The sequence below is a fragment of the Gambusia affinis genome, linkage group LG07 (assembly GCF_019740435.1).
Source record: "Gambusia affinis linkage group LG07, SWU_Gaff_1.0, whole genome shotgun sequence".
In the NCBI taxonomy this organism is placed as follows: domain Eukaryota; kingdom Metazoa; phylum Chordata; class Actinopteri; order Cyprinodontiformes; family Poeciliidae; genus Gambusia; species Gambusia affinis.
Window position 1 is genome coordinate 14,393,728 of NC_057874.1, and position 16,212 is coordinate 14,409,939.

At 41.6% G+C, this 16,212-nt stretch overlaps 1 protein-coding gene across 3 annotated transcripts in view; it reads left to right on the plus strand.

The window, feature by feature from the left end:
* The first annotated feature begins 273 nt into the window (after window positions 1–273).
* The window catches only part of foxp4 (forkhead box P4), a 114,001-nt gene continuing 98,062 nt past the window's right edge, over window positions 274–16,212 (plus strand). For 2 of the 3 annotated variants that reach the window (XM_044123047.1, XM_044123048.1), the window contains exon 1: window positions 276–933. The gene's annotated coding sequence lies outside the window, so the exon portion shown is untranslated. Of the gene's footprint in view, window positions 934–16,212 lie in introns of all 3 variants that reach the window. The other variant, XM_044123049.1, reaches the window with a different exon arrangement.

Below are 16,212 nucleotides of genomic sequence, written 5' to 3' on the forward strand. Positions count from 1 at the left end.
AGCAAGGACTGAGCAGCAGAGCTGATTGGCTTGACTGTGCTTTGTTTCTGGCGGTTTCTGGGCTCATAATTTGTGCAGGCCAACATCTGTTGCTCTCTGCCTCCACAATAGCACAACTCAGCAAGGATGCAAAGCAGGTCAAAAGATCAGTGCCTTCCCCTCATACACACACACCCACACACCTACACACACACACACACCCGCACATACACAATAGGAGAGCGACAGAGAGCCAGCTTTCCTCAAATGCTGTGCACCACGACTTTGCGCACGTGCTTTACAGGCATTACGGTAGCGCAGCAAACTGTCCCCCCGCCACACACACACTTGACACACACACACACACGCGCGCTCAGCCCAAGTGATTCAACCCTGATTTCCAAGCGAACAAGCGAGCAACAAGACAGGATGCCAAAAAGTGCAGACCAGAGGGGAGGTTTTACGCGCTGATCGGGCTTCTTCGAGAAGAAAGCCGGCGGAAGAAGGTGCAGCAAGTGAAGAAGACGAAAGAAAGACGCGTTGTTTCTCCCGCTGCAACTTGCGCTCAGTGCCAGAGTTTTTAGCGGCAGTATTGTTCCGACTTCACTCCAGAGGGGCCACTCCGAGGAGAGAGGACGCACACAAAAGGGGGGAATAGGAAAAGGGACTTAACGAGCACGCTTTTTCTCCGCTTAAAGAAGTAATGGTCTTAAGACCCTAGATTTCTCTGTCTCGCGCTCTCTTTTCCTCTCTATTGTTCCCCCCCCCCCCCCCCATTTTATACACGATATATTTTTTAATTTTTTCGCGTCCCGTCGGCTTGTGTGCCCCCCCTTGTTTTGTCGCCGTGAAGAAAGAGTGTGGACGCGCCGGGGTCTGAGGAGCAGAAGCGGGCTGTCCACATGGTCCAACCGCTGGCGTGAAAGTTGACTTCTTCAGAAACCCAGAGAACAGGTTGATGCATTATCTCTGCACTTTTACTTTTTCGCTATTCCTTCCTTCCCTCCTTACTTCCTTCTTTCTTTCTTTCCTTCCGCGCTTCCATTGAAACTCTTGATACACAACTTTTTTCCCCCACATACACTGTTTGTGAAGTTTATTCGTACAGCTGAACTATTAGAGTAAATATAACACACGGGACACGATCATGATTTCCTATTTTGTCATGTTTCCCCCTTTTTTTTGTCACAGCTTCATTCCAACTTTCACCATTTCTCACCCGAAACTTTAAAAATCCCTTTTCTTTGAGCCACTTGTTGTTGTGATCTGTTTTCATTCGCAGAAAGATTATCGCAGTATTTTTCCCCCTCTGTTTGCTACTTTCATAAAGATAAGAACCGATTTGTTAAGATTTGTTTTGAAATGTCTTGCTTCATTGCTATAAACGAGTTTTTTTCCCCCCAAAAAACAGCAACTAAAAAAAAATAATAATTTATTAACGCGATGTTTTGTGGCCACCCTCTGCCTGAAGCTTTTCCTTCAGAGACAACAAAAACTTTTCTCTTTGTCATAGAAGCAACTAAAATGTCGGGATCTAATTTGAGGAAGGCAACTTAAATAAAAAAAAAGAAAAGAAACGATTTCCTAACAATTGTGATAAATGTACTCGAAGCTTTAGTGATTTCGTGGCATTTGTTTCACACAAATGCCACAAACGCGTTTTCCGTTTTTAAGTTTCAACCTTTTTTTTTATTATTATTTTAAAATTTTGCTAATAATTAAACTACGACGATTAAAATGATAGAAAAGGACTTAGATTCCCTGCCTGGAGATAAAAGGGCTCTTGTCTTGAGGAGGGAGGGGAAAAAAGCTTTTCGAGCTGACATGGTCAATAGGTTTGGGGGAACAATACTTTCTTTTCAAAAGATTCTGACTTTTGAAACTAGAGTCGCTCTGTGAGACCTCACCGAGGTTTGATGTGTCCGCGCTGCTTCCTTCATTTCTATTTCGTTATTATGATCTGTTGTATTGGACATTAAATAAAACACAAACAAAAACAAAAACAAACAACAACAAAAAATATCTCGTATTTTAAAGTTTTAAAGCAAGAAAAGTTATAAAACAATGTTAATGTGAATTGCAAATATTCAGGGTTTCATATAGGATTTAGTCTAGTGTAATAAACCGAAGCTCAATGAGCTTGACTATATAGATGATGGTAACTTTAATAATAATAATAATAAAAAAAATAATAAAACACCTCGTTTAGGATAAAACGGAGAGTGCATTGTCAGATTTGATGCTGCTCCAGATTAGTCTTTGTCTCAGTGTGGAGACTAAAGTCCAATCTCTGCAAGTTTTGCCTCAAAGTAGGCCTCCACCACCACTGACGAATTCATTTCTCAAAAAGAAAAGCAGAAGAAGGAAAAAAAGATGTAGCCTATCTGCATCAAAACTGATGTTGCAGTGACGTTCTTTTTTTTTTTTAGCGTACCTGTTCAAATGAAAAGCAGCAACAATATGTTAATAAAGAAAAGTTGCTTTTATCTCATTAAAATACAAATTGTGAAATAAAACCAGCCAGCAGACCCCTGCGTGTCAGCTGCGCAAACACACCAAAAAAAATAAAATAAAAAAAAAAATAAAAAAACGGGGATAGAAATAAAATGACAATTAATTGCTGTTAGTTGTCTGTCAGTCACAGAAAAGCTTACAGGCCGTGTGAGTGCAACACCCTGACACGGGCATTATTGCCCTGTGATTGATGGGCGCGGGGGCATTTGGCATAATTAATTTTATTTACTGTGTCCTCTCTGCGCTGTTGTGCCCCCTCCCTTCGCCTCCCCCCCCCCTCACTGCACCCCCTTCCCAGCCTCGCCAACCACCTTGTTCTCTGTGGCGGCATTTTCGCGACGTGATGACACACTTTTAATTGCGGTTTAATAGAAGATCCAGCGGGAATGAAAAAAAAAAAAAAAAAAAGGCTCTTCATCATATTTTATGACCTTGCCACAGTTCTGGAGTCAAACAGGCAGGCAGTTTTTCCTTTTTTTGCGGTGGCGCAAAGCCCCAGGTGCGCACTTCATTTGTTAAAAAAAACAAAGCAAAACAAAAAAAAACAAAAAAAAAAAAAAACAACTTACCAGAGTTTAATCCATCAAGTTTTTTGTTTTGCGTAAAAAATCTGCGCAGAATTCTTTTTTTAGTTTTTGGCCTTCTTTCACTCTTGCTGCTTTTTTAAAATAGTTTTTACAATTGGCATTTTTTCACTCGCATACACAAAATTAGTTTGTGATTGTATGTGTTTCTGCACGGTTTTGAAGAATTGGGTAGTATAATAATTAAATTAATTTAGTGCTAGGAAAAATATAAATACATGCTCTACAGTCAAGAATAATTACACAAATGCTCTCTTAAAATTTGAAGCAGATCCAGTGAATATATTGAATGGAAAGAATACTTTTTTTTCCTCATTTTTATTATTATTTTTGAAATATGTGACATCCATGGCTTTTTATTTTATTCTCATCAGGCTGCAGTTTTGTCTCAATTTAAAAAATCATTTTTTATTTTTACTTCTTACAAAAAACACTTTATTTATGTTCTTTGTATATTTCTGTTTGCAATAAGCTGACTGATGATAATTACTGATCTGCTGAAGAAGGAGCTTTCCATTTCCTGTGTAAAAGCAGCAACATGAACAGGATGAAGTCATTGTAAAGTGGCTATAGTGTGAGGTGTTGCATTTCCGATACACTAAGTAGTTATTTGAAAGGGAAAAGTGTAAAAGTGGAAGGAGCTGAAGGTGTCTGACACACATTGACTCTCCCTGCCTGCTGTCGGCCATTGTCTGCATTTCCAACATATTTCCATCTGACTTGCTTCAACACTTTCCCCTCTTTGCTTTATTTTCCCCTTCTCCTCAGCAGCTTGTGTGTCTTTTGTACGTCCTGTTTTATATCATTTTGCATTTGAATTCCTCCTCTTCTCCAGACTCCCATCAGATTCACATGATTGTTTCCGCGATCGCACATTGCTTAAATGACGATTTCTCTCTCTCTATACTTCTTTTTATTTTTTATTTTTTATAATGGTCTTGGAGTCTGTGGAGTAGCAGTGCGTGCACAGTGGGGTGTGACCGGAGCCGTGTAGGAAAACTGTCTAGAGAGACAGGCAATAATAATGAATCTCATGCTCTCTAAAACCCCTTCAATAGGATTAAAAGCCACCGACGTGATTGTATTATTCCATAAACTCTCTCACAGAGTCCTTACCTCCAGCATGAGTACATGTGAAGGTACATGTGGAACAGTGTATGCATCTCAGTGTGTAGACGTGTGTGTGTGTGTGTGTGTGTGTGTAATGCTTTTTTTCTCCTCAATCTACCTGTCCTGCTTCAGTGAAAATGGACAGTGTTTGAGGTTTTTAAATGTCCTGCGCGTTGGAAGCGCGTCGACCGCCTAGCGCTGTCTGTCTCTGCATCTCTGATGCTCTCTTCATTAAAACCCTCTCCCGTCATCCCAAACCCACAAGTCTGAGTGGGCTTTTTGCTCCAAAGTGATGTTGAAGAGCGTGAATATACCGCAACAACTATACATGTAGGGTTTGACCCGTGATAGATTTACTCCTGTTGGAACACTCAGATGTTCAAAAGCTGAAACGCTTAATATCTTCGTATCCATTCATTTGGGTTTTGAGGAAAAAGCCAAACTGAAAATGTTCCTAGACTGGAATTTTAAATGTTGGTCCTGAGGCTAATGAACTATAAGGAAGACGTGTGGCTTTCTCCACCACCCCCCATTTGTATTGACTTAAAATCCCATCAAATGCAACATAAATGCAATTATATATTTCTTTGTGAATTGCAAGTGGGGAAAAAAATGAATGATTGTTTAGAAGTTTGGATTGCTTTGTGAGTGACTGACTGCACAGAGAAACTGCCGTCACAATGCTTCAAACTGAGGCCTGATTATACATGTGGTTCTAATTGAACCTGTTATTTAGGAGAAGCTGAGCGGCCGAAAACGTGTGTGTCTGTCTCATAATAAATCCCACACGTTTTTTTCCAAGATTAGATGTGTTTTCTCGCGGCGGGTCATGCGGCGGTGCCGTTTCGTAGAGTTGCTGTGTGCAGCAGACGGGAGAAAATTCTTTAAGTATTCTTAATTTTTTTTTTTTTGTATTTTATTTTATAATAATATGATGTAAGGATGCTCTGATCTATCAGTCTGGGATAAAATTGAACCAATCTTCCCTAGATTGACTCTGGTTGCTAATCAGGTAATCAGGAAATCAAAAAACTATTTAGTGTTTTTTCCCCTTCAATCAGAACTAAAACTCATCCCCCTATTTTTGATAAATTTTTTTAGTTTAATGAAACTTTTAGCTTATTTCTTAATAATCTGTGGGTTTCAAAACTGTTACCCCTGTCAGATTTATCTCTTTCGGTATCACACTCTTATGAAAAAAAACAAAACAAAAAAAACTGAAATTGGTATCAGCCAGGAAAGGCGACTGAATCATCTCTGCTTATTTGGACCAGTTATTGTAACTTAACAACGTTCTATAGCCGGTGGTCAGAAACACATCTCCACATCTAAGATGAGACATTTCCAAAGTTATTATTTTTTTTCTTCATTTTTCAGTAATGCAAGCATTTCGCTGACTTTATCAGAGCTCAGCCCCATTACCAGCTGATGGATGTGGGAAGAAGTGACCCAATAGCTCGGAGCGGAAGAGACCGTTTCCTATGGGTGTGGAGGGGTTGGCTCGGGGTTACAGGCAGAGATAGAAAATATAAGGGGGAAAACCTGCCCGACGTGAAGGAAACAACTGTGTGAGAGTTCCATGCCTGGGTTGTCGTGGCCGAGGAAGCATTAGATCAGCCTCTCCGGAGTGCCGCTTGGCACCTGAGAGTTAGAGCTGGAAGGAAAGAGAGGGGGGGGGGACTGTGGAGTCTGGAGGACTGAAAGCGGAGTGTGAAGTGAGGCAGTCGGAGCGCAGTTTGATTTCAGAGTCATGGCAGATCAAGAGGTCATTGGCGCAGATCGGGTAGAGCACTCAAGACGGTCAATGTGGGCTGGAGACTGAAGAATGAAGCTGAGAGGACGCCTGTTGTGTTCAAGCGGAGCATCTTCCCGAAAAGCTCTCCTCGTTCATTGTGTCCTCCCGCTAACTTTGCATTGCTTCTGACAGCTATATTTGTGTTATGGATTTTCCTTCAGTCTGTCCTGTCTTCCTTTTCTTTTCTCCCTTGCTTCCCTCTCTCAGTTACTCCCCCAGTCAGCCTCCCTCCCCCCTCATTGCCACCCTTTGACCTTTTGTAAGCACTTCATCAGAGAGCCGTTGGTGTTTTCTAAAGCCGCGCAACAAACTGACAGGGCAGCCGTCAATCGAGCGCAGCGGCGGAGAGCCTCCCCTCTGAACAACAATGTGCTCAAACTTTCTGCAGCTTCGCTTTAATGTGCACTGAAGGGATGGCTGCGAAGGAAGTGCTTGGTGACAGCTGTGAGGCGCGACACTGCGAGCGTGGCGCACCCAGTGCCCGCGGGTCGTGCAGATTTCATGAAACGCCCTATTGAGTGGAAAAGCAATGCACGGCTCTCGAGCGCTCATTTGTATGTTAAAAATCTCCAGAGTGGACATGATAGAGGGACAATTAAGAGACTCATCCATGAGTGTGCAGTAGCTCATGAATTCAGATGCAGATTTCTCCTCTCATCAGTCTGCGCGTTTGATTCCTGAAGTTCAAACTCCAAAAAAGTTAAGCAGATTTATTTTTTGGTATTTTTTCCGTTATCTCCTGTTACTCTTGAATATTTGGATTCCTTCAACTGGGTAGAGCGTAGATTAACATACGATGATAGGAAATTAGCCATGCTGCGTTTCCCCCTGTTTCTTGCCTTCCTGTACTGAGGAGGTAATAACCATTTAAATGCATCTCATTATGTTTTCTAATCCGCAAAGTATTGAGATGCTGGCTAACACAGGCGAAAGTGAGGCTGGAGCACTGCTCTTTTATGGTATTAGTATTTGTGGTATTAGTTCCAGGGGACATGGGATGCCTACTTAAGCTATTAGCATGTGAGGCGCCGCAGGATGATCCATCCCCCTGACAGGACGAGCTGTTAGCCAGTGTTAAACCACATCACAATGGGCTGCCGGGGTTGACGGATTGACAGAGCTCCGGAGCACCACTCGCCTGGGCCGCCCCCTTCCTTCCTTCCATCCACAGCTACATAACATCTTGAAGATTTATTCACTTATGGCGAGAACAGAGCTGGGGTAAAAATACTTTCTCAAAACTAAAATGCTTTGAGTGGGTGAATTGGAAAACAGTAGAAGACAAAATGATTCATGTTGTTTACACCACTGGTCCTCATTTTCTTGCTTTTTAGTCTGCTTTGCCGCTAAATGAAGTGACTTGGTGGCTTTGCTCAATAGGGTTCAGATGTAATGGCTTTTGTTGGGATGATCGGAGCTACAGATAGGTTGCTTCCAGATTCGTTGGACTGAATTCGCAGACATTGTGTTGTTTAATGTAGCCTTATGATAATTATGTGTGTGTATTCGACAGAGTTAGAGTGATGATTTGTACTTTATTAACTCAACTGGCTGTGCATTTCAGAGTCAGAACATTTCTAAGTTTGACTTTGACTTCCTTGCAAACGAGGGAAAAATGTTGCTCTCTTCCTCAAGCCAGCTGACCAGCAGTGGGCAGAACCAGGTAGTGATGGGGCTTCACTGAGCTACGTAAAGCTCCATAAAACTGTAAAAAACTTTCTGGGATCTCATTAACCATATTTTTAACCACTGGAACAGTATGATGTAAACTGAATCTTGTAAAACTGAAACTCTTTTGAACCTTTGTCCCTTATTTGTAAAATTTATGGCTAAAACTTTCACTTGAAAGAAAATCAAGGGAAATCTGCCGTTTCTCCCAGCGATGGTAAAATGTGTGATCGTATGAGAGAAAAGAGAACGTGGCTACACAGATATCCAGTTCCTGCAGAAACAGTTGGACATATGAACTGCTATGAAATGAAGGAAAGCTAAAGTTTCCACCAGGAAGGCTAACTCGTACCACCATTTCCATTAGGAAAGTTTTACTTTCAACGGTCGTAGATTGCTAAAATGTGGAACTAAATGACAAAGAGAGAACCCGGCTACAGAGACGTCCTGCAGTATGCTGGGGTCTCTCCGTCATTTTCTCTGACGTCTCTTTTTTCTTTGTTTGTTTTGAAGCCATAACTTTCTAAGACTGAAATACCCCCCGATACTGACCCATTTCTTGCACCCAACAGTGATCAACCATCCATCATTATTCCTTCCTTGAACACAGTCCCCTAAGTTATGTTTTTTTTTTTTAGACAAACATCAGCTGTAACAAGAAACTGATCAGAAAGCACAAGTGTTGTTCTTCTTAGCGATGAAATTTCTCCAAGTCAAACCAAAATAAAGTTTTCCAGGCAGCCTGAGGCAGCAGTGTGGGTAGAGTAGTAGCAGCTCGTGCCGGTATATCGGCGAGCATTGAGACTCCGAGTGTGTATGCGCGCACACAGGCACGCACGCTTGTGTGCGGTGGGCATTGTTGACCAAGAGACATCTGCCACTAGATTATTCCCAGCTGTTATCTGAATAATTGTGTATCCCCCACCCGACACCTCCCTCCTGCCTCCACAACACTCCCCCCGCTCCTCCTTTGCTCCCACGTCATTGGTTCCACCACCTGATGAGACAGAGAGTGATGGGTCTCTTCTTCAGATGCCTCACTCCCCTTTTTTCTTTTCTTTTTCTTCATGAGTATGTGAGCTTTCGTGCGTGCGCGCGCAGAGTGCATGTATCTGCGGAGCCTCCCGGTCACCGGTCGTTGTCTGACATTTGTAGAAGGATTTGAGCGCCTCCTTCCACCACTCCTCCCTCCCCACCCCTGTGGCTCTCGGGGAAATAAAAGTAGCCTAATCCTGCCAGATCAAGACTGCTGTCCACCACAGCTTTACCAGCCTGTGAATTAGAGCCAGCTCTCATGTTCCTGGGGAAGGGGAAGGGGGCGAGCGAGGAGGTGGGTGTGTTTATGCTGGCCTGACTGCTGGCCTGTGAAGCAGCGTTAACTGTTTGCTGGCAGGATATTGGGCAAAGAAGTGCAACTAAAACCAAAAGGAAACCCTGTAAAATAGGGGAAAAGGCATATCATGTTGTTCATGTACAGTTTAGGTTTCTTGGCCATCAAGTTTTCTTTTTTTAATTTTTTTTTATAAATCTAATACAATTGTTTTTATATTACCGAAACAAATATAAAAACTAATGAAAATTATGTTTTTCTGTTCTTTCCCTTTCCCCCTCTATATCTACAAAGCCACATATGAGAAAGACACAATTTTGCTTCTTTCGTGAATTGATTTATACACGAGCAATTATATGAGCTGGAAATTTACATATATTTTCTATTTGTTCTTTTGGTCTTATTTTTTATTTTGCTTTCAGTATTTTAAGATAAATGTTTGCAACACTCATAAGGCTTGTATATGCTGCCTGCCTTCCACCAGCCTGCAGAGTTTCCTTCAGTCCTACTCCGGGGTTGAAAAGAAAAACCTTTTTTTTCCCTGTTGGAGTTCCAATAGTCACTCAGTGTGAAGGACGCCACACTTGCTGCTTCCCTTTTCTCTCCCTAGCTTCTTATTGTGTTGCACTTTTTACTATCCACCCACCCCCAACGGAGGTCTTCTTGTTTTGTTTTTTTTTTCCCCCCTGTCTTCTCATCTTTCCCCGAGTATTGTGTTTCCTCTACAATCTTCCTTACATCCAAGATCTTTGTATTGTCTCACCTCCAACAGTTGCTTCTTCTGCTGAGGCCATGTTTCAGCCAGATTAAATAGTGAATTGGATTAAATCAAACCAATGTATTTTTTTTGTGTGTGTAGTAGGGTGAATGAAAAGTAAATATTTTGTTGTAAGGGGAAAAAAAACAACAACAAAAAACTACCTTGTGGATTGAATTACAAAAAACAAAACAAAACAAACCAAAAAAATACAGATTTCAATTGATTTGTTCAGTTCAACATTTTTTCTTGCATTTTCTATAAATCTATCTCAAGCAGGAAGCTCTAATTGTAATTTTGATAAAATTACAAATTAATTTTTGGACACTTTAAAATGATTGAAATATGTTTTGTGCTACTGAGAGCGACACCTGCTTGTCCCTGGACCACATATTGTTTATCTTACTCAGAAAAATAAATATCAGTGATGGGTTTTGTTACTTTACCTTATAGACGATGACCATCGGTGCCTTTTGCGACTGGAAATATTTCCAAAATGAGACACTATCTTTCCTGTATGCAAAAGGAAAGGGCAGTGGCCATTTTTTAAGCCAGCTGCCTAGCAGTGGGTGTCAACAGGTGGGGGATGGGGAAGCGCTGTTCTCTTCTGCTCCATGAAGCTGGATGAAAAAGCTCTGTCTCCCCGGCATGTTCTCTGTCATCATTCTAAAAATGGGCTTTTGATTTTTAACCATGCGAATGGTATGACAGAAAATCCTTTATGGACCTCTAATCCATTTTGCAGCTGAAGATCTGATGCTAAGACAAACAACAAATGTTCTGGGGGCAAATAATGAAAAAAATTCTTCATGATCTACTGCTTTTTTGAAGGTGGTTACTGGGTTATTAGATAAGCCATTGCCAAAAATGCTCATTTGCTCACTGAAGGTCAGAGCTGCAGTGTGCAACCTGTAGCTCTAATCGGCAACTTCTGCTGCGGCAGGTTTCCATTGTCTAAAGGTCAGTCGGGGACCGTGCATTAGCCTCGGAAAGTTGTTAGCATAAACGAGGGAGGGGACCGGGGGAGGAACCAAGGACTAAAGTACAAAAAAAAAAAAGAAACGAGGACAGGACGGAGACAGGAGGGGAGGGTGAGTGGCAATGAAACCCCCGGCATGCTTTGTGGTGTCAGGCATGTGTGCGGCTTCTGGGGGGCTTTATGCGAAGTTTGCCTGCAAAAACCTCACTGAAGGCTGGCTGGATTTGGTTCGGAGCAGCTCCCTTGTGGCAGGGTGGGGGGCGGGGGGGTCAGTTTGCTCAGTGAGTGGGTGGAAAAGGGAAGTGAGAATGCAAAAAAAGAGAGAGAGCAGTGCGTAAGACAGCAGGCATGCCATCGCAGTTGTCCGTTGCACCAGGACAACGGACTCCGATGCCAGTCACTGATCTAAGAAACACAACTCCTGACTAAAGTTTCCGTCTTTTTTGTGTCCTTTTTCCGACTCCCTTGCCTTTCGCTTTGCTACTTTCTCTTCCTTCAGCGTCCCACAGATCTACGCTGCCCTTTAGAGTGCTTACTATTGACGTACAGTCGTGCATTAAAGGAACACAGGCTGAGCTTATTTACAGGTATTGAGAAAAGGGGGGCCTGTGGTGTATTGTAACTTGTTTGACCTCTGATGGTGGGGTCAAGTTCATCCTAAAGGGACTGTAATTCTCTCCCCTCTCAGCTGAAACACATGACAGTACCCCGGAGGGAGAGTGAACAGAGAGCGGGGCCGGATTGATCTTCATCACAAATTTGACATTTTTTCTTAGCCCCTTTCTCCGCTTGCTCCCCTTCCTCTTCCTCGTCCCCCTCTCTTCCCACAGGGTTAATTGAAGGGGAAATTGATAGTTCTGTGCGGTAATTGTGGCCTTCAGAATTCTCTGTCTCCCACAGAGAGACGAGGGCCGCGGTAGCAGACACAGCGATGCGCTGCAAGAGAAAACCAGAGAGAAAAATACGAGCGAGAGAAGCAGATGGAAAGAAAAATTGAGAAACTTGAACGGAGCGACCCCCCCCCTCTTCCTCCTCCCTACGCCCCCGTCCCACCGCTGCCTCCCAGCTGGAGGTTTGATTGGTTGATGAGGGCGCAGGGCTGGTTGGCTGATGAACTGAGATTTCGGCGGAACTTTACAAGCCGGGCTCTGATAATCATTCAATTCATTATCCAATCAGCGAGACTTGCAACACGACTTTTTTTTCCCCCCTCGCTCACTGATTCTCTCTTTGACCCTCCCACCCTCTTCTCCTTCCAATCCTCCCATTGCTCCCCAAGGAATCTGGGATGGACAGATGAGCGGAGTGCGCCATCTCAGTTCGGTTCTGCTCCGCTGCATGCTGAAGCAGAGAGAGACTTATAATCCACCAATGCCAACGGTGACTGGACGCTGTGCCTCAAATGTTTCTCTCTGTCTCTCTCTCTCTCCTTCAGGAGGGGCTTCTCTTTCCTGGGGGCAAAGCTGTGTAATTAGTCTCTTTCCAGAAATAGAAAACTAGTTTTTCTACAGACATTTTGTGATGTCACCAGACATGAGCTCGTGTGAGTTTCTTACTACGTGAGAATCTTTGAGTAAAATTAGCAATTTCTTGTTTTTTTAAATATACAGCTAAGATCAAAATTATTTATACCCCTGGAAGATGTGAATTTTAAAATGATCTTTCTAAGAATATGGACTTAAGAAAGGTATTTAAAAAAAAAAAAAAACCATTATAAATCATAATAAAACCATGTTTAAGGAGTATTTTTTTTAAGTTGGTTTATATTTACAGTTTAATAGAAATGGTATGTTAAAACTATTTATCACAACCTATTCAAATATTTAAAGTAAAACTCTTTGATATAAATGCTGACAAGCTATTTGTGTTTGTTTCACTGGTATTTTATTTTTGATGATGAACTCTTTCAGGTTGTATGGCTTCCTTACCACCATCCTAATCTTCAGCACCGTTTGTAGATTTTCTAATAGACTCAAATCATGACTCAGGACTTTACCAGTGTTTCCTAATATTAAAACAAAGAAGCAAAAATTATTCCAACACCTTCAAAAATACAATTTTTTTCTAATATTATTTATGTTATTTATTAAAGTGTGGCAATCAAATGATAGCAGTATATATCTCACATTATTTTTTTCCCCTCTATGGACAATATACTAAAAAGATGAAAATCCAATGGTAGTAAGAATTGCTCTGTACTTGATCACACAAAATTCGGTTGATAGAGACAACTCAGTACCTTTTCGTGCAGCTGTAGATTCTTTTATTCGTTTTAAGTTGATTTTGGCTCTTTTGACCCTTATCTGACTGTGATCGGATAGGCAAGCAGGCTGTGAGGGCGGGGCAACGCATGTGGCAAAGGTCACCAGGCCGGAACTTGAACATGTCACGATCGCATCGAGGACTCAGGCCTCCATACGTGAGTCGCGCACTGTAACCCGGCGCCATCGCCGCACCCAGCTGCAGCTTCTTCAGCTAACAGGTTGGAAATGACTGAAAAAATGTTGTGTCTCAAAGGAAGAGAGGATGTAAGACACCGTTGAGAAGAAGGACCCAAATAGCTCAGTCGTGCTGAGGTATTTAGGCTATTTAAAGTCAGACGAAAACCAAAGTGTGTACTGAAAATTGTGTCGGGCGTATGTTCCGACCAATTTGGGGAATACCGCCGATCTGTTTTACCACCCAAACCAGTGGCACCTGCTGGAGCACGCATAGTGTAAAACGTTACGGTCCTAGATGAGAGCGAGCGCTAAGTGCTACAAAAAGAAAATTGTCTGTACAGTGTTACTATCCAACCCAGCACAGCACAGATTGACAGCACTAAATGCTCCCCTAATTGGAATTAGATTTTTTTTATGAGAAATGAAAATGTTTATCTCAGCTTTTTAATTTTTTATCTTTCCAAGTTGGTGAAGTTTGCACTGAGGATAAGAATTTTTTATCGTTTTTTCCCAGAACAAGATTATATTATTAAAGTATATTGTCTTGTTCCTTGGTTTTGCTTATTTTGTCTTTTTATATTTCGTTTTTTATTGTTTATTCTTAAGAATAGCAATTTTAAAATGAGTTGATCAAAGGAGAGATTTTGAGAACTTAAAATTTAATGCCTTCATTTATTTGACATCAACGAAAGAATATGTAAAGAATATTTTTGTTCTGTTGTCCTGTAAACCTGTAATGTTTTGTTTTGAAATTCGCCTCTTTTATTTACCCAAAGCAGCTGTGTGATGTTCGATAACATATCGAACAATTAAAAATAGATCTTTGAAATAAAAAACAACCTTCTGATATCTTCTGATCTCAATTAGTAGTGCCAGAGAACATTAAATATTGGCAAAACATTTCATGTATAGCAAATCTTTGTTTATTGTAATATTGTAGTAGCTGCCTTTCTTTCCTCCAGTTTCACAGCACAAGGTGACACGGAGGCAACATTACATTACTCTGTGCTCCATAAAACTCTGATCAATTTGCTTTTATATAATTGGAAAGATTTCAAACTGTTGGTTTGATAGAAAATGTTTGCAATTTAAAACCATGGCTTTTTATTCACACATTGGTGAATAGATCTTGATGTGATTTTGTAGCTTAAGGTCTCCTGTGACAGAAAATCGGACATTTCTTCCAGGGGTGTAACTTTTTTTTTTTTTTTTGCCACCTTTTTGGTTCTGAAAGTTTCGCAAAACGCTCAAATGCCCAAATAAATTATGAAAAAGAGAACATGTTTACACTGACGTTCAGTTCCTGCAGAAACGGCAGGTCTTGTTTTAGCTCCGGGCTCGTTTTTATTTAGTCTCAACTCAGGCCGCCCCAAGGCTGTCACCCAGGCAACGTTGCAAGTGGGCGCTTGTGTTTTCTTCCTATTATTTAGATTTCTTACTAAAATTTGCCGGTGTATTCAGTCGTCTCTTTGACTTTATCTTTGCCATTGATTTTTTTTTCCCCCTCTCTCTCTCTCTCTCTCTCTCTCTCTCTCTCTCTACTCTCTGGTGTTGCTCTCCTTTCCTCTCCTCTCTCCCTCCTCCCTTCCTTGTGTGCTTTCAACGTACGTTAATGAGAATGTGTTAACGAGAAAGAAAGATCTATTGGGTGTTGCACAATATATCAGAAAGGCAGAGGTTTGGACGGAAAAAAAAAAAGAATTAAAAAAGAAAAGACAGCGGGCCCCTTCAAAGAAGTCCTATTCTTGTGGTCGTGAATGTTTGATGAGACAGTGAAAAGTTGCCCCTCTAACGTCATGGTGTCTGAACAGAAAAGAACAGGACCGTTCTAATCATGGCGCGCAGAAAAAAAGACGGAAAAAAGAGAAAAGACTTCCCACCCGATTTAATTAACTGATAAGAAACAGCTTCAAATTAATTTTTCAAGGATGTTAGATTTTGATTAAGAAACTCCTAAAAGAAATAGACGAATAATCAATTTTTTTAATCAACTTACCCAAATGGTAACTAGTTAATATGATAATTCCAGCAATTAGGGCAAATACTGTCAAGCAGCAGTTTCTATGCATCCCGTTAAAGGAATTATAATATCTTTACATCTAATTATCATGGTGATTTAATTTTTTTGTATGGCTACCTCTCAATTTTACCATTCCCCTTTTTTTCCCCCCATCTGCCATTGTAGAGATAATGAAATGAGCAGTTCCAGACTTTAAGATGACGAGATTTGTGTAGGAAGTAACCTGAATCTGGCTTCTCTTTCTTTCCACATGCTACATTTGAATTGAAGTTTAGGGAAGTGAAAAAAATTGCTGTTTTTTTCACCTTTTTTTTACCATTTCATTTGGATTCATGTGGAACGGTTGGCTAAGATCTTTCGATTGCTGCAGATTAAAGAAGCAAAATTGTTCCTGGTCTCTGTGTGTGTCTTTTTGATGAGCAGCTAGTGCCGATTCTAAATATTCCCACCACTCCTAATCCAAAAATCACCTGTTCAGTTCTTTGAGAGGAGGAGGAAAAAAAAAAAGAAGCAGATTTATCCCTGAATGAAAGTAAGATCCGGTGACTCACATGCTCATGAGTGTGTGTGTTTGCTTCTTTAATTGGACATGGATTGCAGCGGAGGTGAGGAAGGGCCAGTTGAAGAGAGTGAGGGGTGGGAGGTGGGGGGGTGAGGGGGGGGGCACGGAGATGGAGCTGGATGGAGATAGAGTTCTTTACTTCAAAGGCAGCTTACAGCCTGGACAAACGCTAACCATGTTCACATACTACCAGAACAGACACACACGCACGCCCACGCGCACACACACTCCACATCCAGTGGCTCTTTAGCATCTCATGAGATGAATATCCATCCCCTCTCGCTGTATCCCCTGCTCCCTGTGTGCTGAACATCAGTGGAGTCTGGCCTTCAGAGGGAAATATTGACAAAGCATTTGGAGAGATGGAATGGTTCCTTTAATTATATGCTGCTCTTATGATGCATGGAGTTTCTTCTCTGGCTGCTTGCACACACACACACACACACGCACACACACACACACGCACACAAGCC